The sequence below is a fragment of the Arachis ipaensis genome, chromosome B2, assembly GCF_059453495.1.
Source record: "Arachis ipaensis isolate K30076 ecotype BB chromosome B2, ASM5945349v1, whole genome shotgun sequence".
NCBI classification, from domain to species: Eukaryota; Viridiplantae; Streptophyta; class Magnoliopsida; order Fabales; family Fabaceae; genus Arachis; species Arachis ipaensis.
Genome location: NC_142437.1, coordinates 36,394,113 through 36,420,466, shown reverse-complemented (window position 1 = coordinate 36,420,466; position 26,354 = coordinate 36,394,113). Strand labels below are relative to the sequence as shown.

The 26,354-nt window shown below is 39.4% G+C and overlaps 1 non-coding gene across 1 annotated transcript; it reads right to left on the bottom strand.

The window, feature by feature from the left end:
- Nucleotides 1-1,738: 1,738 nt before the first annotated feature.
- On the bottom strand, nucleotides 1,739-1,846 carry LOC148573598 (small nucleolar RNA R71). Its single transcript, XR_015905789.1, has one exon. It is a non-coding gene; the product is annotated as a small nucleolar RNA R71 (small nucleolar RNA).
- Between the last annotated feature and the right edge of the window lie 24,508 nt (nucleotides 1,847-26,354).

Here is a 26,354-nt window from a genome sequence, read left to right as displayed (position 1 = left end):
ATAATTCCTTCCTAAAGTTATTGCATGATTGAAAACTTGCTTCCTAGAGACTTTTAATTATGTATTTTATTTCTCCTTTATTCCATTCGATGCCGTGATCTGTGTGTTAAGTGTTTCAGGCTTTATAGGGCATGAATGAGTTAGAGATTGGAAAGGAAGCTTGCAAAAAATGGAAGGAACACAAGAAATTGAGGAGATGACCAGCGAGAAGCGACGCGGCCGCATGGATGACGCGACCGCACGAAAGAGAGGAAATTGCAATGACGCGGCCGCATGGATGACGCGGCCGTGCGAATTGGAAACTGCACAAGTGACGCGGAGGCGTGGACGACGCGCCCGCGTGGTAAAGCGAAACACCGAATGACGCGTCCGCGTGACATGCGCGATCTGCATAATCGCTGGGGGCGATTTCGGGCCTTATTTTGACCCAGTTTTCGGCCCAGAAAAGCAGACTAGAGCCAGAGAACATGCAGAAACCAAAAACAACATTCATTCCACATAGTTTTAGTTTGGAAATCTAGTTTTCCTCTCCTCTAGGTTTTCTCTCTACACATTCATAGTTTTTAGGATTTGTTATTTTCATTGTTTTTGCATTGGGATATTGAGAAGAGTTATTGCCTCATCAAGACTTCGACATTCTAGTTCGTTCTCTTTACTTGTCTTTTACTCTTCCATGTTTCTTAATTTACTTAACTTTACTATTGGATTATTTTAGCATTTATTAATACAAGAATTACTTTTATTTTTAATTAATCTTTTGATCATTATTTATCATGTCTTTCTTTAATTCCCTTTCTTATGTTATGAATTTTACATTTACAATGAGCGAGTAGTTCCCTAACTTGATGGGGAGTTGATTGAAAGGAACCCTTGAGTTGGGATGCTCAAGAGAAAGATTGTAATTGGGTTTATTGTTGGATTGCTCTCTAGTCACTAACACCAATCCTCCCAAGAGCGGATTGGAACTTGTGGATAGAAACAGCATTCCAACTTGTTTAACTTTCCCTTACCTAGTAAGGGATAACTAAACAGAATAACCCCCAATTATCAACTAATCTTGAGAGTACTGCAACAAGAATAGGGCTTCCAACTAATCTACTCCCAGTCAAGGCTTTTATTTAAATTACATTAATTCTCTAATTTAATTTCCTGTCATTCAACTCAAATCTTTTTGAAAACCATCTGATTAATAAAATAGCACACTTTCCTGCAACTCGTTGGGAGACGACCTGGGATTCATACTCCCAGTATTTTAATTTTAATTTCTGTGAAACCCTTTTTTAAATTGATAAGCGGATTTCTGGTTGGTTGAGGACTATATTCGCAACGCATATCTTATAACAATTCTTAACTCGCCAATTTCCGCCAACATCAATTTTTGGCGCCGTTGCCGGGAAGTTGCAATAGAGTGCTAAAGTTATTGATTGGATTTTATTTATTTGTATTTTATTTTATTTTACTACTATGAGCTGCTTGTTTCTTTCGTTGGATGATGCGTTCGCTTCCTGACCCAAGCTTGCTAGTATTCGATCCTGAGATTGAAAGAACTATTTCAAGAATAAGGCAAGCTCGGCGTGATGGTGTAGATGAAACTTCAATTTTGCTGAAAGCTTTCCCGTTTTCTCTTGAGGGGAAGGCAAGAGAGTGGTACTACACTCAACCAGCAGCAATTGTATCCAACTGGGATACACTGAGAAGAGAATTCTTGGAAAAGTTCTTTCTAGCTGAAGTTACTAATAAACTGAGGAAAGATATTTCTATGATTGTTCAGGATGATTCTAAAACTCTCTATGAGTACTGGGAGCGCTTCAATAATCTTCTGGAAGCTTGCCCCCACCATATGATTGACAAGATAGTGTTACTCGGTTATGTCACACAGGGCATGAGGCCCCAAGATAAGACCACATTGGAAAGTGCTAGCAATAGGTTTATGAAAAAGTACAAGACCACTGATGAGGCATGGCAATTGATCAGTGACTTAGCTGAATCTACTAGGAATCACAGGCAGAAACAAGGCCGTGCAAAAGCCGTTGCCGAAGTATCCTCTAGCAGAGAGACTGCTGCTTTAACTCAGAGTATCTGTAAAATTACCAACTTGCTGAAGCAAATGCAATTGAATCAACAAGTTCAGCAAGCTCAACCTTCTCCAGCACAGCAAAACCAACAGTTAGTCCCACAAAGAGTTTACAGAATTTGTGCTGATTATAGCCATTATACTGATGAATATCCGCAGCTCCAGCAGGAAGACAACACCGTGGCAGCCACTCATAACTTCTATGACCGCTCCAACCAAGGGTACAATCAAGGTGGTAACTACAGCCATGGATGGCAGGACAATTCTAACCAGAATTAGAGGGACAACAACAACAGAGGAGGCAGAGATAATCAGGGATATCAGAGGTGGAATAATAACAACAACAGGCAGCATAATCAGAATTAGCCTTACAAGACACCTCACCTAAGGCAATCCCAAGGACCACAGAATACCCAACAGCAGACCTCTCAAATTACCTATCCGTCTTCTTCTGCTAATGATGACTTACTACAATCAATTGATCGGAGACAGCAGACCATAGAAAATAACATTAATGCCACTCTGAATGGTCTGAACGCTACTTTGCAAGCTCTTGTCTCACAGATTGGTTCAATGAATAACTCCAATAATCAACCTTTGAGCTCCAATAAAATTCCCTCTCAACCATTACCCAATTCCAAGGGTGGTATTAATGCCATCACTCTAAGGTCCGGAATCACACTGTAGGAGAGGAACCAGGAGGAGCCAAGCTCACCAGAACACGCCTCAGCTGAAGAGGTAGTGGAAATAGAAGATGTTGAAAAGGAAGAAGACATACAGGACATAGCTGAAAAAGAAGAAGCTCGACCACAGGAGGAAGCATCAAAAGGCGCAGACACTGCAGAAGACACCACTCCCATTCCATTTCCACAACTTGCAAGGAAGCCCAGGAAGCAGCTGGAACCTGATCCCAAAATGGTAGAGATATTCAAAAAGGTTGAGGTAACTGTTCCTCTATTTGATGTTATTCAACAGGTACCTAAGTATGCAAAGTTTCTAAAATATTTATGTATACATAAAGACAAAATTAATGAATTAGAAACTATTCCTTTAGGTAGTTCCATATCTGCTTTAATGGGAGGTTTACCTGAAAAGTGTAGTGACCCAGGTCCTTGTATAGTTAATTGCACTATTAGTGGTGTGATAATTTCTGACTGCATGTGTGATTTAGGAGCATGTGTGAGTATAATGCCTTTGTCTATATATGATGTTTTGAGGCTCCCTCACTTAAAAAGGTCGGCAGCTCGTTTTGTGTTAGCAGATAAAAGCATCATTACAGTGGTTGGAGTTGCTGAAGATGTATTAGTGGGCATTAAGGGACTCACGTTCCCCACTGATTTTTATATCCTGGAAATGCCCCAAAATGACTCAGATAAGCCATCATCAATCCTACTCAGAAGGCCATTCTTGAAGACTTCAAAGTTTAAATTAGATGCTTTTTCAGGAACATACTCTTTTGAAATAGATGGTCGAATAGTGATCTTCAACCTGAATGGAGTTATGACGCATCCTCCAGAGGATCACTCTATCCTCAAGTGTGACATTATAGATGAAACCGTGGCTGAAGTCCATTGATAAACCCATATTTTATGATATATTTTGTGCTTAATCTGAGTGATTTATTCAATCCTTCACCCACTTATTCATATTATTTGCATGGTTTTACTTTCCCTTCCTTATCATGTGATGTATGTGAAAAACAAGTTTCCTATGCTTTAAAATTAATTATTTTAATTACCTTTAATTCCATTCGATGCCGTGATTAGTGTGTTGAGTAGTTTCAGATCTTCTAAGGCAGGAATGACTTAAAGGATAGAAAGGAAACATACAAAAATATAAGGAAAGCATAAAACAGAGTTTTTGGAGAAACTGGCAGCCACGCGATCGCATGGGCGACGCGGACGCATGCCAAGCGCAAAGAAGCAGCAACGCGGCCGCATGACTGATGCGACCGCGTGCCTTAAGCAGAACATATATGACGCGGTCACATGATTGACGCGACCGCGTGACAAGGAAAACTCCAAATGACACGACCGCGTGACCCACGCGAACGCGTGATAGACGCCACGCACCAGAAATTGCAGAAAACGCTCCCAGCGAATTCTGAAGCCCTTTTTGGCCCAAATCCAAGTCCAGAAGGCATAGACCAGAGGTTATGAAGTGGGGGAAGGCATACATTCAAGGAGAGTCTCCACTTTAGTTAGTTTTCATGATTTAGATTTAGTTTTGAGGGAGGTTCTCTCCTCTCTCTTCTCTATTAGGATTAGGATTTAGGATTTCTCTTAGTTTTAGGAGTGACTCTCGATCCCAGGTTCAATGTTCCTTTACTTTAAGCTTCCCTTTCACTTTTTATTTATTCCATTACTTTAGTTGGTTATTTGATGTTGCAATTTAATTTATGAATTCTTCCATGTTACAGATTACTCTTTTGAATTAATGTTATTTGAGGTATTTCAGTTTAATATTGCTTTCTTTTATTTACATTATTGTTATTCCCATCTGAAGACATTTTATTCCAGTAGATTTACTTTTCTCATTTTGGCCCTGGTTAAAAAATCAGTAACTCAGGAGTTATCAAACTCAAACATGATTGATAATTGTTATCTTGTTAGTTAAATTGAACTTCAATAATCCCAATCTTTTCTTAGGAAATAAATAGGATTCGAAGATCAAACCAATTAATCCCTTGACCTTCCTTTATCTTAGTAAAGGTTAACAAAGTGGAATTAAGATTCAATTCTCATCATCATTGATAAGGGTAACTAGGATAGGACCTCTAATTTCTCATACCTTACCAAAAGTTTATTTACAGTCATTTATTTATTTTACTTATCATTTAAATTACTTGTTCTTCATTTACTTTAATTGTTAATTAAATTATCCACTCCTCTTTCTCAAAACCCCAATTTACAATCTCCATAACCAATAATAAGAACATACTTCCTTGCAGTTCCTTGAGAAGATGACCCGAGGTTTGAATACTTCGGTTATCAATTTATTTAGGGGTTTGTTACTTGTGACAACCAAAACGTTTGTACGAAGGGATTTCTGTTGGTTTAGAATCTATATCTACAATGCGACTATTTTTTGTAAAATTCTTTACTGGCAAAAATCCCAACGTCAAAATGGCGCCGTTGCCGGGGAACTGCAATCGTGTGCCTTATTATTGGTTATTGTAAATATTTTTCTTTTACTTGTTTATTTGTCTTTATTTTTCCCTCTTTATTTTTTTAGCTACTATGAATTCTCATCCCTTTCGCTTTGAGTTTGGTTCTAATGTTATTGAAAGGAATGGAAGTTATAATAGGAACATGCATCAAGGTCAGAGCAATCAAAGATGGATGGAGCCAAGAGGATCTCATCAACCCTTTAGGCAACAACACCCTCCAAGATATCATGGACAAAGACCATTCTATAATGCGTACCAAGCAAATAGACATGGTGGACAACCTTGTAATTACCAATAAGCCCCACCCTGTGCTTATAGGCCATCCTCTCAACGTAACTTCGAACCACCACACTCACAAGCTCTTTTTCACCATTCGCCACTACATGATCCTCCTTTACCCCAGTTCCAATCCAATCACTCCCAAACACCACCACTTCTCCCTGCGCCATATCCAAATCTATCACCCCGAGGATCAGAGGTTCGTCTCAAGGAAACAGTGAATCGACTTCAAACAACCCTTCATCAACTGGAGCAAGCAGTAAGTCAATTATCTTCTAGACGTTCGAACATTCAAAGACATCCCACGGCCCCATGTGGACGATCTAACGAAGAGCGTAGCATGAAGGAGATACTAGAAACTCCAGTAGACAAGACAGAGCATGATTTCATACTAGAACAAGTAGAGGAAGCTGTCATTATACAAGAAAAAGAGTTGGTTGAAGACTTAGGAGACGCTGAACCTCCATGGGAACCCAGAGTTGTGGAGAATTCTATCAAAGATGTTACAATTGATGCTAAGGAGGATTGTGCGCAATCCCCAGAGCAAGTCCTTCATGAAGAACTAGACAGAATAACCCAAGAAGTAAGTTTCCTTGATGATGATAATCTCAAGTCAAGTTCTTCTAGTAATGAACTTGCATCCGCAAGTGAATTCTCTGAGATTGAAGGATCTTCCCCAAGTGAATACGAAGATGATACGGAGGTAGATTTCTCTCAACCTCCAATCTATGACTTAAGTGATGAGGAAAACATAGATGGCTTTGATCAGGACATGGATACATTTGAGGAATCTTGCAAAGAAGTGGAGAAATTCACAGAAGAGCACAAGGGAGTAGAACTCACAGAACCATTGGAACCACCTATCCCAAGGCCATTACCACCCAATACATGTTTTAAGTGGGTACAATCCTTAACCTTTAACTTTATTTTTCCACTTGAATATGGTTTGCTTGAAACAGATGGCCAGCATAGAGCTCTCTGCGGCTTTAAGAGTAAAAGGGAAATGGCTCATACTCAGAGCTGGTTCACAAGGTTCAATAAGGTTCCACGCTTCAACTTGAAGTGCACGGATTGGCATCATGATCTATCAAATGGATCTCGGAAAACGTTTGGTTATTCTGGTGAGAATCTAATTTATAAACCACCCGGATGGAAAAATATAGATCAAGACGAAGGTGGATTTAAAAGCCAAGTTTGGGATCCTGGAATCTATGCTGACATTTGTCACCCCGGGAGCCTGACAATCTGTTTGAAGCTGCTCAGAAGCTTCACATGCCTAGTTTGGGACCCCGGAGGCTATTGGCATTCCAAGCATTAGTGGAGATTTCTGGATGAATTTAAGCATAAGTGGTGCACGAAATTGTGATCTCTGGTAATGGCTCCAAAAACTTGGTGCTCTAATCTCAATTCATAATTTGTCACAACTTCGATACAACTAACCAGCAAGTGCACTGGGTCGTCCAAGTAATAAACCTTACGTGAGTAAGGGTCGATCCCACGGAGATTGTTGGTATGAAGCAAGCTATGGTCACCTTGTAAATCTCAGTCAGGCGGATATAAAGTAGTTATGAAGTTTTCGAAAATAATATAATAAAATAAGGATAGAAATACTTATGTAAATCATCGGTGAGAATTTCAGATAGGCGCATAGAGATTCTTTCGTTCCTCTGAACCTCTGCTTTCCTGCTGTCTTCATCCAATCAGTCTTACTCCTTTCTATGGCTGGCTTTTTGTAAGGATGTCACCGGTGCCAATGGCTACTTTCAATCCTCTCGGGAAAATGGTCCAAATGCTCTGTCACAGCACGGCTAATCGTCTGGAGGCATCACCCTTGTCGTTGGTTGCATCCTATTCCTCTCTGTGAAAATGGTCTGATGCGCTGTCACTGCATGGCTAATCATCTTTGAGGTTCTCGATCATACTGGAATAGAATTTACTATCCTTTTGCGTCTGTCACTACGCCCAGCACTTGCGAGTTTGAAGTTCGTCACAGTCATTCAATCCCAGAGTCCTACTCGGAATACCACGGACAAGGTTTAGACTTTCCGGACTCTCATGAATGCCGCCATCAATCTAGCTTATACCACGAAGATTCTGATTAAGAGATCTAAGAGATACTCATTCAATCTAATGTAGAACGGAAGTGGTTGTCAGGCACGCGTTCATAGGGAATGATGATGATTGTCACGTTCATCACATTCAGGTTGAAGTGCGAATGAATATCTTAGAAGCGAAATAAGATGAATTGAATAGAAAATAGTAGTACTTTGCATTTATCTTTGAGGAACAGCAGAGCTCCACACCTTAATTTATGGAGTGTAGAAACTCTACCGTTTGAAAATACATAAGTGAAAGGTCCAGGCATGGCCGAATGGCCAGCCCCTCTGATCTAAGAACCAGGCATCCAAAGATGTTCTAAGATGTCTCAAGATGTCTAATACAATAGTAAAAAGTCCTATTTATAATAAACTAGCTACTAGGGTTTACAGAAGTAAGTAATTGATGCATAAATCCACTTTCGGGGCCCACTTGGTGTGTGCTTGGGCTGAGCTTGAAGTCTACACATGGAGAAGTCATTCTTGGAGTTGAACGCCAGCTTTTGTGCCATTTTGGGCGTTGAACTCCACTTTGCAACTTGTTTCTGGCGCTGGACGCCAGAATTGGGCAGAGAGCTGGCGTTGAACGCCAGTTTGCGTCGTCTAAACTTGGGCAAAGTATGGACTATTATATATTTCTGGAAAGCCCTGGATGTCTACTTTCCAACGCAATTAAAAGCGCGCCATTTTGAGTTTTGTAGCTCCAGAAAATCCATTTTGAGTGCAGGGAGGTCAGAATCCAACAGCATCAGCAGTCCTTCTTCAACCTCTAAATCTGATTTTTGCTCAAGTCCCTCAATTTCAGCCAGAAAATACCTGAAATCACAGAAAAATACACAAACTCATAGTAAAGTCCAGAAATTTGAATTTAACATAAAAAATAATGAAAACATCCCTAAAAGTAACTAGATTCTACTAAAAACATACTAAAAATAATGCCAAAAAGCGTATAAATTATCCGCTCATCACAACACCAAACTTAAATTGTTGCTTGTCCCCAAGCAACTAAAAATCAAATAGGATAAAAAGAAGAGAATATACTATAAATTCCAAACTATCAATGAAACATAGCTCCAATAAGATGAGCGGGACTTGTAGCTTTTTGCCTCTTGAATAGTTTTGGCATCTCACTTTATCCATTGAGGTTCAGAATGATTGGCATCTATAGAAACTCAGAGTTCAGATAGTGTTATTGATATTCCTAGTTCAGTATGATGATTTTTGAACACAGCTATTTTATGAGTCTTGGCTGTGGCCCTAAGCACTTTGTTTTCCAGTATTACCACCGGATACATAAATGCCACAGACACATAATTGAGTGAACCTTTTCAGATTGTGACTCAGCTTTGCTAAAGTCCCCAATTAGAGGTGTCCAGGTTTCTTAAGCACACTCTTTTTTTGCTTTGGACCTTGACTTTAACCGCTCAGTCTCAAGTTTTCACTTGACACCTTCACGCCACAAGCACATGGTTAGGGACAGCTTGGTTTAGCCGCTTAAACCAGGATTTTATTCCTTTAGGCCCTCCTATCCACTGATGCTCAAAGCCTTGGGATCCTTTTTATTTGCCCTTGCCTTTTGGTTTTAAGGGTTATTGGCTTTTTGCTCTTGCCTCTTGGTTTTAAGAGCTTTTGGCTTTTTCTGCTTGCTTTTCTTTTTCTTTCTATTATTTTTTTTTGGCTATTTTTTTTTTCTGCAAGCCTTGTTCTTTGCTGCTTTTTCTTGCTTCAAGAATCATTTTTATGATTTTTCAGATTATCAAATAACATGTTTCCTTGTCATCATTCTTTCAAGAGCCAACATATTTAACATTCTTAAACAACAACTTCAAAAGACATATATGCACTGTTCAAGCATTCATTCAGAAAACAAGAAGTATTGTCACCACATCAATATAATTAAACTAAGTTCGAGGATAAATTCGAAACACATGTACTTCTTGTTCTTTTGAATTTAAACATTTTTCATTTAAGAGAGGTGATGGATTCATAGGACATTCATAACTTTAAGACAAAGTTACTAAATACTAATGATCATGTAATAAGACACAAACATAGATAAGCACTTAACATAGAAAACGAAAAACAGAGAATGTAAGAACAAGGAATGAGTCCACCTTAGTGATGGTGGCGTTTCCTTCTTGAGGAACCAATGATGTCCTTGAGCTCTTCTATGTCTCTTCCTTGTCTTTGTTGCTCCTCCCTCATTGCTTTTTGATTTTCTCTTATTTCATGAAGGATGATGGAGTGCTCTTGATGTTCCACCCTTAGTTGTCTCATGTTGGAACTTAATTCTCCTAGGGAGGTGTTGATTTGATCCCAATAGTTTTGTGGAGGAAAATGCATTTGAGGCATTTCCGGGATCTCATGGTGATGAGCTTCCTGCGCCTCTTGAGCTCCATGAATGGGCTCTCTTGCTTGCTCCATCTTTTTCTTAGTGATGGACTTCTCTTCCTCAATATGAATGTCTCCTTCTATGAAAGCTCCAGCTAAGTAACATAGATGGCAAATAAGATGAGGAAAAGCTAGCCTTGCCCCAGGGGAGGGCTTTTCGGCTATTTTGTAGAGTTCAAGGGAGATGACTTCATGAACTTCTACTTCCTCTCCAATCATGATGCTATGGATCATGATGGTCCAATCCACAGTAACTTCAGATCAGTTGCTACTGGGGATGATGGAGCGTTGGATGAACTCCAACCATCCTCTAGCCACAGGCTTGAGGTCCAGTCTTCTTAGTTGAACCGGCTTGCCTTTGGAGTCAATCTTCCATTGAGCTCCTTCCACACATATGTCCATGAGGACTTGGTCTAACCTTTGATTAAAGTTGACCCTTCTAGTGTAGGGGCGCTCATCTTCTTGCATCATAGGCAAGTTAAACGCCAACCTCACATTCTCCGGACTAAAATCTAAGTATTTTCCCCGAACCATTGTAACATAATTCTTTGGATTCGGGTTCTTACTTTGATCATGGTTCCTAGTGATCCATGCATTGGCATAGAACTCTTGAACCATTAGGATGCCGACTTGTTGGATGGGGTTTGTTAGAACTTCCCAACCTCTTCTTTGGATTTCATGTCGGATCTCCGGATACTCATTTCTCTTGAGTTTGAAAGGGACCTCATGGATCACCTTCTTCTTGGCCACAACATCATAGAAGTGGTCTTGATGGGCTTTGGAGATGAACCTTTCCATCTCCCATGACTCGGGGGTGGAAGTTTTTGTCTTTCCTTTCCCTTTTCTAGAGGATTCTCCGGTCTTAGGTGCCATCAATGGTAATGGAAAAACAAAAAGCTTATGCTTTTACCACACCAAACTTAGAATTTTACTCGCCCTCGAGCAAGAGAAGAAAGAATAGATGAAAAAGAAGAAGAAAATGGAGGAGAGGGAGAAGGGGTTGTGTTTCGGCCAAGAAGAGAAGAGAGGGTTGTGTTGTGTGAAAATGGAGGAAGAATGGAGGGCTATATATAGTGGGGGGAGGGGGGGTAAGTTCGGCCATTTAGGGTGGGTTTGGGTGGGAAATTGATTTGAATTTTGAAGGTAGGTGGAGTTTATGAGGTAGGTTTATGGGGAAGAGTGGATGGATCTGAGTGGTGAAGAGGTGATGGGGAAGAGAGATTGAGGTGATTGGTGAAGGGTTTTGGGGAAGAGTGTTTATGGGATTGTGTGAAAGAGGGGTGAGAAGAAGTGAGTGGAGGTAGGTGGGGATCCAGTGGGGTCCACGGATCCTGAGGTGTTTAAGGATTTACAACCTTGCACCAAATTAGGCATGCAAAATGCCCTTGCACACAACTCTGGGCGTTCAGCACCAGATTGGTACTTGTTCTAGGCGTTGAACGCCCATTTGTTGCCCATTTCTGCCGTTGAACGCCAGAACCATGCTTGTTCTGGGCGTTCAGTGCCAGCTCTTCTCCAGGGTGCATTTCTGGCGTTCAAATGCCCAGATGCTGTCCATTTCTGGCGTTCAGCGCCAGAACCGTGCTCTGTTCTGGCGTTGAACGCCCAAAACATGCTTCTTACTGGCATTTAAATGCCAGTAAGTTCTTCCTCCAGGGTGTGATTTTTTTTTCTGCTGTTTTTTATTCTGTTTTCAATTTTTATTTATTTATTTTGTGACTCCACATGATCATGAACCTAATAAAACATGAAAAACAATGAAAATTAGATAAATAAAAATTGGGTTGCCTCCCAACAAGCGCTTCTTTAATGTCAATAGCTTGACAGTGGGCTCTCATGGAGCCTCACAGATGTGCAGAGCTTTGTTGAGACTCCCCAACACCAAACTTAGAGTTTGGATATGGGAGTTCAACACCAAACTTAGAGTTTAGTTGCGGCCTCCCAACACCAAACTTAGAGTTTGACTGTGGGGGTTTTGTTTGACTCTGCTTTGAGAGAAGCTTTTTATGCTTCCTCTCCATGGATGCAGAGAGAGATCTTTGAGTTGTAAACACAAGGTTGTCCTCATTTATTTGAAGGATCATTTCTCCTCTGTCCACATCAATCATAGTTCTTGCTGTGGCTAGGAAAGGTCTTCTTAGGATGATGGATTCATCCTCTTTCTTTCCAGTATCTAGGACTATGAAATCAGCAGGGATGTAAAGGTCTTCCACCTTTACTAACACATCCTCTACTTGTCCATAAGCCTGTTTTCTTGAGTTGTCTGCCATCTCTAATGAGATTTTAGCAGCTTGCACCCCAAAGATTCCCAGTTTCTCTATTACATAGAGGGGCATGAGGTTTATCCCTGAACCAAGGTCACACAGAGCCTTAAAGATCATGGTGCCTATGGTACAAGGTATTAAGAACTTTCCAGGATCCCGGTTCTTCTGAGGCAATGTCAGTTGATCCAGATCACTTAGTTCATTGGTGAACAAGGGAGGTTCATCTTCCCAAGTTTCAATGCCAAATAATTTGGCATTCAGCTTCATGATTCCAACAAGGAACTTGGCAGCTTGCTCTTCAGTAACATCCTCATTCTCTTCAGAAGAGGAGTACTCATCAGAGCTTATGAATGATATAAGGAGGTTCAATGGAATCTCTATGGTCTCTAATTGAGCCTCAGAGTCCTTAGGTTCCTCAGAAGGAAGCTCCTTATGGATCACTGGACATCCCAGGAGGTCTTCCTCCTTGGGATTCACGTCCTCTCCTTCCCTTACAGGTTCGGCCATGGTGATTAATTCAATGGCCTTGCACTCTCCTTTTGGATTTTCTTCTGTATTGCTTGGGAGAGTACTAGGAGGGATTTCATTGATCCTTTTACTCAGCTGGCCCACTTGTGCTTCCAAATTTCTAATGGAAGACCTTGTTTCGTTCATGAAACTTGCAGTGGCCTTGGACAGATCAAAGACTAAGTTTGCTAAATTAGAGGTATTTTGTTCAGAGTTCTCTGTCTGTTGTTGAGTGGATGATGGAAAAGGTTTATTATTGTTGAACCTGTTTCTTCCACCATTATTAAAGCCTTGTTGAGGCTTTTGATCCTTCCATGAGAGATTTGGAACAGATCAAAGACTAAGTTTGCTAAATTAGAGGTATTTTGTTCAGAGTTCTCTGTCTGTTGTTGAGTGGATGATGGAAAAGGTTTATTATTGTTGAACCTGTTTCTTCCACCATTATTAAAGCCTTGTTGAGGCTTTTGATCCTTCCATGAGAGATTTGGATGATTTTTCCATGATGGATTATAGGTGTTTCCATAAGGTTCACCTAAGTAATTCACCTCTGCTATTGCAGGGTTCTCAGGATCATAAGCTTGTTCTTCAGAAGATGCCTCTTGAGTACTGTTGGATGCAGCTTGCATTCCATTCAGACTCTGAGAAATCATATTGACTTGCTGAGTCAATATTTTGTTCTGAGCCAATATGGCATTCAGAGTATCAATTTCAAGAACTCCCTTTTTCATAGGCGTCCCATTACTCACAGGGTTCCTCTCAGAAGTGTACATGAACTGGTTATTAGCAACCATGTTAATAAGTTCTTGATCTTCTGCAGGCATTTTCTTTAGGTGAATGGATCCACCTGCAGAAGTATCCAATGACATCTTTGATAGCTCAGATAAACCATCATAGAATATATCCAGGATGGTCCATTCTGAAAGCATGTCAGAAGGACACTTTTTGGTCAGCTGCTTGTATCTTTTCCAAGCTTCATAGAGGGATTCACCTTCTTTCTGTCTGAAGGTTTGAACATCCACTCTAAGCTTGCTCAGCTTTTGAGGAGGAAAGAACTTGGCTAAGAAAGCCTTGACCAGCTTATCCCAAGAGTTCAGGCTATCCTTAGGTTGAGAGTCCAACCATATTCTAGCTCTGTCTCTCACAGCAAAAGGAAAAAGCATGAGCCTGTAGACTTCAGGATCTACTCCATTAGTCTTAACAGTATCACAGATCTACAAGAATTCAGTTAAGAACTGAAAAGGATCTTCAGATGGAAGTCCATGAAACTTGCAGTTTTGCTGCATCAGAGAAACTAGCTGAGGTTTTAGCTCAAAATTGTTTGCTCCAATGGCAGGAATGGAGATGCTTCTTCCATGTAAATTGGAATTTGGTGCAGTAAAGTCACCAAGCATCCTCCTTGCATTATTATTATTTTCGGCTGCCATCTCCTCTTCCTGTTCGAAAATTTCTGAAAGGTTATCTCTGGATTGTTGTAATTTAGCTTCTCTTAGTTTCCTCTTCAGAGTCCTTTCAGGTTCTGGATCTACTTCAACAAGAATATTCTTGTCCTTGCTCCTGCTCATATGACAAAGAAGAGGGCACAGAAAAAATAATAATAATAATAATAGGGATCCTTTATACCACAGTATAGAGGTCCTTGTGTGAGTAGAAGAAAGGAAGGAGATGAGAGAGACGGAGAATTTTCGAAAATTATTTTTGAAAAAGGGTTAGTGATTTTCGAAAATTGTTTTTGAAAAAGGTTAGTAATTTTCGAAAATTAAAATCAACAATTAAGTTAATTAGTTAATTAAAAAGAAATTTTGAAAAAGAGGGAAGATATTTTCGAAAATTAGAGAGAGAGAGAGAGTTAGTTAGGTTGTTTTGAAAAATATAAGAAACAAACAAAATGTTAGTTAGTTAGTTGAAACAAATTTTGAAAAGATAAGAAGTTAGGAAGTTAGAAAAGATATTTTGAAATCAAATTTTTGAAAAAGATAAGATAAGAAGATATTTTTGAAAAGATATGATTTAAATTAGTTTTTGAAAAAGATTTGATTTTTAAAATCACAATTAATGACTTGATTCACAAGAAATCACAAGATATGATTCTAGAACTTAAAGTTTGAATCTTTCTTAACAAGTAAGTAACAAACTTGAAATTTTTGAATCAAAGCATTAATTGATGATGTTATTTTCGAAAATTATGTGATAAAGATAAGAAAAAGATTTTTGAAAAATATTTTTAAAATTTTCGAAAATAACTAAGAAAAATGAAAAAGATTTGATTTTTGAAAAAGATTTTGAAAAAGATAAGATTTTTAAATTGAAAATTTGATTTGACTCATAAAAACAACTAGATTTTAAAAATTTTTGAAAAAGTCAAATCTAATTTTCGAAATTTTGAGAGAGAAAAAAAAAGGAAAGATATTTTTTTTTTTATTTTTGAATTTTCCAATGATGAGAGGGAAAAACATGAAAAAGATGCAATGCATGAAAATTTTGGATCAAAACAATGATGAATGCAAGAACACTATGAATGTCAAGATGAACACCAAGAACACTTTGAATGTCATGATGAACATCAAGACTTATTTTTGAAAATTTTTATATGCAAAGAAAACATGCAAGACACCAAACTTAGAAATCTTTCATGTTTAGACTCTATGGATGCAACAATGCACATGAAAAACAAGAAAAGACACAAAACATGAAAACATCAAGATCAAACAAGAAGACTTACCAAGAACAACTTGAAGATCATGAAGAACACTATGAATGCATGAATTTTTCGAAAAATGCAAGATGAATATGCAATTGACACCAAAATTTCAACTTGACTCAAGACTCAAACAAGAAACATGAAATATTTTTGATTTTTTTGATTTTATAACTTTTTTTTGTATTTTCTTTTAATTTTTTCGAAAATCATTTTGAAAAAGAAAAATAAGGATTCCAAAATTTTTAATATGAATTCCAGGAATCTTATGCTCTTTAGTCTAAAGCTCCAATCAAAGGGTCAGGCATGGCTTAATAGCCAGCCAAGCTTTAGTAAAAATATGAGTGTAATTCATTCAATTTTAAGCCAAAACCTATGTCCAAAAGAATTTAGACATGGTTTTATAGCCAGCATGCTTCAACATGCTTCATGAAACTCTAGAATTCATTCTTAAAAATTCTGAAGAACAAATATATTTTTGAAAACAATTTTAATTTAAAAATTTTTTTCGAAAACAAAGGAGAAATTTTTGAAAGAATTTTTTTTTGAAAACTTTTTGAAAATAAAACGAAAAGAATGTTACCCAATCTGAGCAGCAAGATGAACCGTCAGTTGTCCAAACTCGAACAATCCCCGGCAACGGCGCCAAAAACTTGGTGCACGAAATAGTGATCTCTGGTAATGGCTCCAAAAACTAGGTGCTCTAATCTCAATTCATAATTTGTCACAACTTCGATACAACTAACCAGCAAGTGCGCTGGGTCGTCCAAGTAATAAACCTTACGTGAGTAAGGGTCGATCCCACGGAGATTGTTGGTATGAAGCAAGCTATGGTCACCTTGTAAATCTCAGTCAGGCGGATATAAAGTAGTTATGAAGTTTTCGAAAATAATATAATAAAATAAGGATAGAAATACTTATGTAAATCATCGGTGAGAATTTCAGATAGGCGCATAGAGATGCTTTCGTTCCTCTGAACCTCTGCTTTCCTGCTGTCTTCATCCAATCAGTCTTACTCCTTTCTATGGCTGGCTTTTTGTAAGGATGTCACCTGTGCCAATGGCTACTTTCAATCCTCTCGGGAAAATGGTCCAAATGCTCTGTCACAGCACGGATAATCGTCTGGAGACATCACCCTTGTCATTGGTTGCATCCTATTCCTCTCTGTGAAAATGGTCCGATGTGCTGTCACTGCATGGCTAATCATCTTTGAGGTTCTCGATCATACTGGAATAGAATTTACTATCCTTTTGCGTCTGTCACTACGCCCAGCACTTGCGAGTTTGAAGTTCGTCACAGTCATTCAATCCCAGAGTCCTACTCGGAATACCACGGACAAGGTTTAGACTTTCCGGACTCTCATGAATGCCGCCATCAATCTAGCTTATACCACGAAGATTCTGATTAAGAGATCTAAGAGATACTCATTCAATCTAATGTAGAACGGAAGTGGTTGTTAGGCACGCGTTCATAGGGAATGATGATGATTGTCACGTTCATCACATTCAGGTTGAAGTGCGAATGAATATCTTAGAAGCGAAATAAGATGAATTGAATAGAAAACAGTAGTACTTTGCATTAATCTTTGAGGAACAGCAGAGCTCCACACCTTAATCTATGGAGTGTAGAAACTCTACCGTTTGAAAATACATAAGTGAAAGGTCCAGGCATGGCCGAATGGCCAGCCCCTCTGATCTAAGAACTAGGCGTCCAAAGATGTTCCAAGATGTCTCAAGATGTCTAATACAATAGTAAAAAGTCCTATTTATAATAAACTAGCTACTAGGGTGTATAGAAGTAAGTAATTGATGCATAAATCCACTTCCGGGGCCCACTTGGTGTGTGCTTGGGCTGAGCTTGAAGTCTACACGTGGAGAGGTCATTCTTGGAGTTGAACGCCAGCTTTTGTGCCATTTTGGGCGTTGAACTCCACTTTGCAACTTGTTTCTGGGGCTGGACGCCAGAATTGGGCAGAGAGCTGGCGTTGAACGCCAATTTGCGTCGTCTAAACTTGGGCAAAGTATGGACTATTATATATTTCTGGAAAGCCCTGGATGTCTACTTTCCGACGCAATTGGAAGAGCGCCATTTTGAGGTTTGTAGCTCCAGAAAATCCATTATGAGTGCAGGGAGGTCAGAATCCAACAGCATTAGCAGTCCTTCTTCAACCTCTGAATCTGATTTTTGCTCAAGTCCCTCAATTTCAGCCAGAAAATACCTGAAATCACAGATAAACACACAAACTCATAGTAAAGTCCAAAAATGTGAATTTAACATAAAAAATAATGAAAACATCCCTAAAAGTAACTAGATTCTACTAAAAACATACTAAAAACAATGCCAAAAAGCGTATAAATTATCCGCTCATCAATAAGCCACCAAACAGGAAGCTCATCCAATGTCCAACTTAAGGACTTTAACTAAAAGTGCTAGGTGGGAGACAACCCACCATGGTATGATCGTTCCTTTTTCAATTTTTATTTAGTTTTATTTGTTTTCAAGTTTTGTTTCATTTTATTATATTGAACCTGGAGTTTTGCATCTCATTCATATTAATCATTGCATTCTGCATACTGCATAAAAAAAAGGGTGTGCGACGCGACCGCATCCCTCATGCGATCGCGTCAAATTGCGAAAAATACTACCCACGCGACCGCGTCATTCACGCGGCCGCGTGACCTGGATATCGGCGTAAAGATCCAACGTCCAGAAAGTTAGGCTGGAATTGCGCGGCCATTGTGCGTTTTGCACAAATGACCCACGCAATCGCGTCACTTGCACAGCACACATCCCACGCGACAGCGTGAGCGACGTGATCACGTCGCATAGGATTGCACAACACCCCAAAAGGAGACAGAGAGTTGCGCTGAAACACGCTGGATTCGTGCGTTTAGCACAATTTCCAGCGACGCGATCGCGTCAACCACCATTTCAGCCCAACCACGCGAATGCGTGCCCCACGCGATCGCATGATTCAAATTTATAACCCCCCAGTCACGCGAACCCTATCAGTCACGCCCCCCCTCCCCAAACCCCTCCACTTCTTCTTTTCTTCTCCAACCCCCAACCACCACCCAGCCACCATCACCGCCACCGCCAGATGCTGCCGACCACCCAGACCCTGCCGCCACCCACCCCCCTTCCTCCTTCCCCCTTCTTTCTTCTTCTTTCTTCTTCTTACCCCCTAACCGCCACTGCCCTCTGCGACCACCTCCCACCGCCGCCGCCGTCACCGCCCAGCGCCACCCACAAGCCCCCCTCCCTTCCCCTATTACCCCCTATCCCCATTACACCCCCTTTCCCTCCCTTCCTCCGTACAGCAGCCACTGTCACCGTGCCACCCTCTTCCGCCGCGCCGGACGCCACCGCCGTCACCCCCAGCCACCTCTCTGCCCCCACTCTCTCTCTTATGCCTACCAGGTTCCGACAAATGCCACTCTTCTATCCTTCGTCGTTCATTCATATTTTTCTGTTTATGTTCATCTTTAGGTTAGTCAGATATGCATGTTGTAGTGGATTTTAGGTTGTTAGGTAGCCTAGGATGTGGTTAGTGGATTTAGGTCTGTTTAATTGCGCTGTTCGTGTTTCTTGTTTTATTCTGCTGTTGCTGTGATGATTGTAATGTTCATATGCTGTACTTCCTTGTTTCCTGCTGCTCTGTACATTGAATTTTAATGTTTATATTCCTTATATGTAATTGCAGCTTTAATTTTGATTCCTATGAACTATTCTGTTGCTGTTTATTTTCCGGGACAATCCAATTTTAGCCGGAATGCTGCCCAAATTTCTGTAAAATGTTTCCATTCATGTCTTGATTTTGGCATTTTCAACTGTGCTTTCCTTAGATCTAACCAAAACAATTCATGAATGCCAGGGCAATCTTTCTTATTCTCTTTGATTTCCTGGTTCATAATTTGTATTTTTGATGTTTGATTCTAATTTTTGCTATTTCTATATCTATTTGAATCATCATCAACCTGTTTTCCTTATTTGGTTATGAGTTGCCTGTAGCCTTTAATTGTGAATGCTTGTTACTTAGAAACTTATCATTATGCCACTTACTTTAACCCACTTTTTACTAACTCACTAATGTTAACTTCCTAAACTCTTTTTCAATTCTAACCAACCTAACCTTTCAAAACTTCTCTTTTGATTTTCTTTCACTTTCTTTTAACATTCTAACCATGGCATGATGTTAATTTCTCTATTTAACATGAATTCAATTACATTTTGGATTGTGATTTCTTCTTTTCGAACTTTTAACTCCTATTCAATCCTTAATGCACATTTACTTAGCTCATATTCATTACTCTCCTGCTCCTTTGCCACTATGTGCTTCTTTTGTTAATTGCCTCCTTGTTTTCCTGTTTTTATTATATCCTTGAATTCTATTTTTCAGGATGTCGGACTCCCACAGAAAAGGAAAAGGAAAGGCAACAACTGGCAAACGGAAAAGAGGAGAAGCCTCTATGTCTATCATAGATCTCATGCATGATGCCTCCTTGCGGGAGAAAAATTTTACCCCATAGGAGAAGGCCGACCAGCTAATCCCTGCTACTGATCCAGTAAAGTTTGCAAACCGATACTGTGAGCTGAGGTATCCGGTGTTTGCAACCTCCAGGAACCTATACCTGGAGAGGACTCTGAAGATCCCAGAAGAACTCCAGTAATACACCTCTGAGAAAATCAAACAAAGAGGCTAGTTCTTCCTGGAAAGACCCCTGACTGAGGTCAATGCATCATGGGTAAGGGAATTCTACTGCAATTACTTCAAAATCTCCCTAGATGTAGTGAACTTTAGAGGAAAGCAGATTCTGGTCACTGAAGAGGCCATTGAAGATGTTCTGAAACTTCTGTCTAAAACTGATCAGCTGGATGGTTACCAGAAAGCTGAAGAGGATATGCGCTTCATGTAATTCGATTGGGATGCAGTAAAGGCCAGGATAGCCCTTGACCCGACCGTTCCTTGGATTATGGGTCAGAACACCACCATGCCAAAGGGAATCAAGCGGATTTACTTGAATGATGAGGCTCGGCTATGGCATCAGATACTTAGCAACTTCATTATGCCGAGTACTCACGAGACTGAGATACTAGCCGCTATGATCAACATCCTTTGGTGTGTGATGGAGGGTAAGGACCTGTACCTGCCACGCTTTATCCGGTACTATATGGCCAGGGTCCACGTCCAAGGTACTCTTCCCTTTCCTTATCTGATTACGCAGCTAGGACGTCGAGCTAACGTGCCTTGGGAGGATGCTGATGAAAAGCCACCTGCTGCAGAATGCAAGAAGATTATCCCGCACAGCAGGAACTTTCTGGCTTTAGGCTACAGACCTCTTTTCCTCACTGCTCTTGATGCCACAGCCACACCATCTGCCGGCCCCTCTTCTTCCACAGCTACCCCAGCTACCCCTGCCACCACTACTGCACCTCCACCTGCCCCAGAGCCCATCTATCATCTAGTGCACCGCCTGTTTCGACAGCTTGACCAGATAGAGCGTCGCAACAAGCGACGCTATAAGCACCTGAAGCTGATGATACGATCCGGCGACATCTCCTCCGAGCCTGACACATCATCCGAGGCATCTGAGGAGGAGGCGGATGCACCCAAGGCTGCGATTCATCCATAGCAGAAGGCAGAGTAGGCAGGCACCCAGCAGGAAGTACACCAGCAGGAGACTCTGCCTCAGATTCAGGCTGTAGACCCTGAGATCCCTATTCAGACAGCCCCTCCTCTACATCAGCCAGATCCTCAGACCGCCACCACAGAGACTCCAGTTACCCGTCCTTCCAGAGATGACACCCCTTCACACCCTGCTTGAGTGAGCATCGGGGACGATGCTACATTTTAAGTGTGGGGAGGTCGCCATCTCTGGCGTTCTTTTTTTTGGTGAACCACTACATACTCTTTTATTTCTTTTGCTACTTTTTTATATTTTTCTCTTTATTTTTATTTTTATTTTCTCAGTACTTATATATATTGCTATTTTTATGTATTTATTTTATGTTGCATTTTTAGTTCATATTTTAGCCATTTAGGTTTAGTAGCAATTCTAGCTTATTAAGTTATAGAAATTGTGGATTAATTAGTATAGTTTACCCTTTTTAGCATAAGATAGCTTAGTTTAAATTGAAAAATACAAAAAGGAAGTAAACTAGGAACTTGAACATAATAGAAATAATCCACACAACTTGTATATATAGCATTACATGTTAGTTAGTTAACAACATTTCATCAAGGAGAAACACTAGAACTTTAAAGCCATTCAATATAAGTTTTACATTGAGAATAATGGGAATTTTTAACTAAACCTGCATGACATACATAAGTGATAAATGATTTTTGAGCTAGAGAACACACAGCCTGTGAGTTTTGAGCTTAATTGTATGGTTACATTCAAACCCTAATATTTCATTCCTGTGCGTTCCGCCCTTCTTTTTTTTTTATTCTGGTGTTCTTTACTTTGTTTTAATCTATATGTCCAATTATAGAATAGAAATACATACCAAGAGAGTGATTGAGGCCATTATTTGATTTTAGCTCACTTATCCCAAAATAGCTTACCCTTTTACATCACCCTTGTTAGCCACCTTGAGCCTTTAAATCCCCTTTTATTCTATAAACTACATTACTAGCCTTAAGCAGAAAAACAAAAATGAAAATCCCAAGTTGAATCCTTGGTTAGCTTAAGATAGAAATTGTGTATGGTTTACATGTGGGATACCTATTGGGAACATGGATGATAAAAATAAAAGGGTAGAAAAGTTGAAAAGAATAAAATAATTCAAAATAAAAAGTTTTGGGAAGCATGCTTATGTAAAATCAAAATAATTGAATTACCATGTGCATTAAAAAAAAATTTTAATTTTCAGTATTTAAATAAAGGGGACACAAAAGAATTCCCCAAACGTGAAATAAAGCAATGCATATGGGATAAAAATAATAAACATTGAAACATGAGCATGTAACAATGTAACATCAAAAGTGGGAAAATATAGGAAATAGGTAAAGAAGCTTTGCTTTACAAAGTATGTATGTTAGGTGAGATCTTAGACTAATTAAGGATTCACTTATTAGCTCACTTAGCCTTATACATATACCCTTACCTTTACCTTGGCCCCATTACAACCTTAATTAAAGACCTCATGATTTTTGGTATGTCTATATTCTATAATTGTTGATTGGTTAGATGAAGAACAAAGTTATAGAAAGTAAGAATAAAAAGAAGAATAGAGTGATTAACCCAATAAACACTGAGTGGTTAGAGAGTAAACACAAAATCCAGTGAGGGTTCAATAGCTCATTAACATATATCTCTACTTGAATTATTAATTGTCTTGCAAGTTTATAAAATGCTTTTTTTCTCTCCCATCTCAACTGTAAAAGTGCTTTATCATTATCTAAGGTTTGGCTATGTATGTATATATATGACTCCTTGAGAATGTGAATTAATTCAACTACATGTAAGCTTTATATACAAGTAAATAACAATTAAGAATTTCATGATGCATCATTCATCTAGGTAGTTGCATTTAGATTAGATTGCATTACATGACATTCCACTACTTTAACCTTACCTTACTCTTTATCTTGGACTTAGCATGAGGACATGCTATTGTTTAAGTGTGGGGAGGTTGATAAACCCATATTTTATGATATATTTTGTGCTTAATCTGAGTGATTTATTCAATCCTTCACCCACTTATTCATATTATTTGCATGGTTTTACTTTCCCTTTCTTATTATGTGATGTATGTGAAAAACATGTTTTCTATGCTTTAAAATTAATTATTTTAATTACCTTTAATTCCATTCGATGCCGTGATTAGTGTGTTGAGTAGCTTCAGATCTTCTAAGGCAGGAATGACTTAAAGGATGGAAAGGAAACATACAAAAATGGAGGGAAAGCATAAAACGGAGTTTTTGGAGAAACTGGCAGCCACGCGATTGCATGGGCGACGCGGACGCATGCCAAGCGCGAAGAAGCAGCGACGCGGCCGCATGACTGACGCGACCGCGCGCCTTAAGCAGAACATATATGATGCGGTCACATGACTGACGCGACCGCATGACAAGAAAAACTCCAAATGACGCGACCGCGTGACCCATGCGGACGCGTGATAGAGGCCACGCACCAGAAATTGCAGAAAACGCTCCCAGCAAATTCTGAAGCCCTTTTTGGCCCAAATCCAAGTCCAGAAGGCATAGACCAGAGGTTATGAAGTGGGGGAAGGCATCCATTCAAGGAGAGTCTCCACTTTAGTTAGTTTTCATGATTTAGATTTAGTTTTGAAGGAGGTTATCTCCTCTCTCTTCTCTCTTAGGATTAGGATTTAGGATTTCTCTTAGTTTTAGGAGTGACTCTCGATCCCAGGTTCAATGTTCCTTTACTTTAAGCTTCCCTTTCACTTTTTATTTATTCCATTACTTTAGTTGGTTATTTGATGTTACAATTTAATTTATGAATTCTTCCATGTTACAGATTACTCTTTTGAATTAATGTTATTTGAGGTATTTTAGTTTAATATTGCTTTCTTTTATTTACATTATTGTTATTCCCATCTGAAGACATTTTTATTCTAGTAGATTTACTTTTCTCCTTTTGGCCCTGGTTAAGAAATCAGTAACTCAGGAGTTATCAAACTCAAACATGATTGATAATTGTTATCTTGTTAGTTAAATTGAACTTCAATAATCCCAATCTTTTCTTAGGAAATAAATAGGATTCGAAGATCAAACTAATTAATCCCTTGACCTTCCTTTATCTTAGTAAAGGTTAACAAAGTGGAATTAAGATTCAATTCTCATCATCATTGATAAGGGTAACTAGGATAGGACCTCCAATTTCTCATACCTTACCAAAAGTTTATTTACAGTCATTTATTTATTTTACTTGTCATTTAAATTACTTGTTCTTCATTTACTTTAATTGTTAATTAAATTATCCACTCCTCTTTCTCAAAACCCCAATTTACAATCTCCATAACCAATAATAAGAACATACTTCCCTGCAGTTCCTTGAGAAGACGACCCGAGGTTTGAATACTTCGGTTATCAATTTATTTAGGGGTTTGTTACTTGTGACAACCAAAACGTTTGTACGAAGGGATTTCTGTTGGTTTAGAATCTATATCTACAACGCGACTATTTTTTGTAAAATTCTTTAGTGGCGAAAATTCCAACGTCAAGTATGTGACACAAAAAGGAAATTGGTTGGAGTTTGGCAGACATAGTAGGCATTAACCCTCAAGTATGTGAGCACAGAATATTTTTAGAAGAGGGAGCTAGACCCGTTCGTCAACCCCAGAGAAGACTGAACCCCACTATCTTAGAGGTTATCAAGAAGGAAGTGACCAGACTACTAGAGGCAGATATCATCTATCCCATCTCAGATAGTGAATGGGTAAGCCTAGTACAAGTAGTGCCAAAGAAGTCTGGAGTCACTACAGTGAAGAATGAGCATTGAGAGCTCATAGCAACCAGAGTTCAGAACGCCTGGAGGGTCTGCATTGACTACAGACGCCTCAACTAAGCCACCCGTAAGGATCACTATCCTCTTCCATTCATTGATCAAATGCTGGATCACTTGTCAGGTAAATCACATTATTGTTTTCTAGATGGTTACACAGGTTATTTCCAGATTCATATAGCTCCTGAGGATCAGGAAAAGACCACTTTTACATGTCCTTTTGGGACTTATGCTTACAAGAGAATGTCCTTTGGCTTGTGCAATACACCAGCTACTTTTCAGAGGTGCATGATGAGTCTTTTCTCTGATCTTATTGAGGACTGCATGGAAGTTTTTATGGATGATTTTAGTGTTTATGGCGATTCCTTTAGCCTTTGCTTAGATGGATTATCTAGAGTTTTTATTTGAAAAATGTCACTTTATGGTTAAACAAGGGATTGTACTAGGACATGTTGTGTCTAATAGTAGCATTTTTGTAGATCCAGCAAAGGTGGATGTCATTTCTAGTTTACCTTACCCCTCTTCTGTGAGGGAAGTCCGTTCGTTCCTTGGCCATGCAGGTTTTTACAGGAGATTCATTAAGGACTTCAGTAAGGTAGCACTTCCCTTATCCAGGCTACTGCAGAAAGATATTGAGTTCGAGTTCAGTGAAGATTGCAAACAAGCGTTTGATAAGTTGAAAACCGCCCTGACTCAAGCTCCAATTGTGAGAGGACCAGACTGGAGCCAACCATTTGAAATAATGTGTGATGCTTCCAACCATGCCGTAGGAGCAGCACTGGCTCAGCGTGAAGGTAAGGATCCTTTTGTTATTGCTTACGCGTCTAAAACTTTAAATGCCGCTCAGTCGAATTACACTACTACTGAGAAAGAGCTTCTTGCTATTGTTTTTGCTCTGGATAAATTCCGAGCCTATTTACTTGGTACTAAAGTAGTAGTGTATTCAGACCACGCAGCTCTAAAGTTTTTATTAGCTAAAAGGGAGTCCAAACCAAGGCTTATACATTGGATACGGCTATTACAAGAATTTTATTTGGAAATTAAGGACAGGAGTGGTAACCAGAATTTAGTGGCAGACCACTTGAGTTGCCTTGAACATATTACAGATGACTCTACTCCTATAGCTGATAATTTCCCATTTGATAACCTGCAAGCAGTATCTGAGACAGTCCCTTGGTATGCACCTGTAGCTAATTATCTAGTTAGCCGCACCTTCCCTCCGAACTTTTCTAAGCATCAAAGAGACAAGCTGAAAAGTGAGTCTAAATATTATATCTGGGATGACCTATATTTATGGAGATGTGGCGCTGACCAGGTAATTACACGGTGTGTGCCTCAATCAAAATTCCAGTCCATCTTAGAGGCCTGTCACTCATCTAAGAGTGGAGGACATTTTGGCCCTCAAA